This window comes from Eurypyga helias, unplaced genomic scaffold (genome assembly GCF_000690775.1).
Source record: "Eurypyga helias isolate BGI_N326 unplaced genomic scaffold, ASM69077v1 scaffold22431, whole genome shotgun sequence".
Taxonomy (NCBI): domain Eukaryota; kingdom Metazoa; phylum Chordata; class Aves; order Eurypygiformes; family Eurypygidae; genus Eurypyga; species Eurypyga helias.
In genome coordinates this window covers 26,630-28,657 of record NW_010231854.1, presented here as the reverse complement: position 1 = coordinate 28,657, position 2,028 = coordinate 26,630, and the positions used below count along the sequence as shown (strand labels likewise).

At 47.1% G+C, this 2,028-nt stretch overlaps 1 protein-coding gene across 1 annotated transcript in view; it reads left to right on the top strand.

The window, feature by feature from the left end:
• The window catches only part of LOC104516800 (grainyhead-like protein 2 homolog), a gene marked incomplete at its 5' end in the record, with an annotated part of 30,737 nt that overhangs the window by 6,194 nt on the left and 22,515 nt on the right, over window positions 1-2,028 (top strand). The gene's annotated exons all lie outside the window — the stretch shown is intronic.

The following is a 2,028-nucleotide window of genomic DNA, read 5'->3' as shown; positions in this document are numbered from 1 at the left end:
AGGCGAACTTTTCTGGGCAGTGCAGGGGCAGAGAGAAGGGGACTGTCCAGAGGGTTCGACGGGTCCTGTTCCACAGTATTGAAACTGGTGCAAATCATCAGTCATGCAAAGACAAAAAGACCTCTAAAATCAACTCAACAGAATTTATGCCCTCTTCCCCCCACCCCTACACACCCTCCATTTTTCCAAATCCAAAGTCATGTGCTTTACAGGAAAACTAATAGAAGATTGTGCGGAGACAGAAAATTTTCCCCAAAATAGATGATCTGTGTTAATTTGAATCCATCTGTCTATCTGCAAATGATGTGACAGAAAGTATAGTACACTTCGTGCGCACGAACGTACAGTCATCGCTCCTCAGAGACACGCTGATGTATTACAGTGTCAGGACAAGGATATTGAATCTTACAGCATCAGTCTATTATTCATGCTGAATAATCTATTATTGCTGTATGGGGATTCTTAAAACGATAAAGGCTGTCTTCCCCAGCCACTCCCGCTCTGCTCAGTGTTTCTGGAGGCAGGGGAGGGGATGACACGCGGTGTGTGTAATTGATTAAGGTGGGACAAGGTGTTTTTTTACTTCCCAGCTGAATGTGCAGCAAAGGTGGTAGGTGCACAGACTGCTGGGTAGATGCAAAGCCTACAAATTCCCTCTCATATTGTAATGTACAGTTTAGAAAATCCCTGGGCAGAAGTACGGGCTAAAATATAGGCTTAAAAACCTTAGATTCGGTTTTACGCCGGCTCTCATTCCACTACTCTCTGTTCACACACACCTTAAAGCATTGCCCTCCCACTGTAAAGGGGTCTGAAGGCAAATGAAAATTCAGGCCGTCGTATTTCAAAGGCATACGCACCCGTATCCACACTTACCTTTGGAGTTGGAGGAGACCAAGTTGTAATTTGAAACAGAAAAAACACTATCAGCTTCAAAATCAGAGTTTCACCTAGGGCCCTTCCCCGCCTCCCTCCTCTCCCCCAGTTAAAGTTCAACTATTTCATTTGTAAATGCAGCTCTGCGATACAATCAGGAGCAGAAATGCGGAGGTGCCATTAGCTCAGTCAGGCAAACAAGCTGCCCCGGCTCCATCGTAAAAAACCCGACTGTAATGTTGACTTGTGCCATTTGCGTAAGGTATCCCCCCACCAGCCCTACAGATCCCTTCTCTGTTCTCAGCTGCCTTTCTCTTGGGGGTGTTAGTGTTCTGGTCACTCAAACTGCTTTTTTTCCCTGCTTGTGGATTGGGGAGGGTTTCCTTCATGCTATCCCTTCCCGAATCCTCCCTGACCCTATGGGCCTGTTGGCCTCTCCTCTGCCCAGTGAGGTGGACATCAGGTCTGTTTGAGAGACTCCGCAGATCTCTTCCTTCCCAAGTGTGCCCGTTCTGCTGGAGCAGGGAATATGTACTGATGGTTTTCTCTGTCCCTTTCCTTAGTTCACAGTTTTGGGGTTGTGTTGTTTTTTAAACCGAGGAAGAGTGAAGAGTAGAATGAGGTCAGTAAATAACTGGCCCAAATCACTGTGACGCGCGTGTTCATCACTGGGAAGAGCAATTGGATTTTGAATACAGTTTAATCTCTCAAGATTCCTGCACACTGTCCTGGCTGAAAGAGATCAGTGACAGTTTACAATGCTTGCTTTGCATCAGGAGAGTCCTTGGGAGACCCTTCTGCCGGGTGCTGTACTAACACATGGCCAACGAGACAGACCTTGTCCTGTAGTACCCATGCATGTTGGAGTGCAGGAGGTGACACTGGCTAAAAGTGGGTGTTAGAAGACAGAAGTGGGTGTAGAAGGAAAGCGTGAGGCGGGTTTCTGAAGCAAAGGCAGGCAGGGCTTGCCGGGCACCAGGGGCAGTGTCAAGGTGTGTGGATGCTACATGGCACAGGAGACTTCTGAGAAGAGGTAGGGAGCAATTTTATAAATGTTTCCAGTCTGAAAGACAGGATGAGATTTGTTTTCTGTGAGAGTAGGCACTTCATGCACTCCTGTGCTTTCTGAAAGGCCAGTTGAAATGTAGGGAA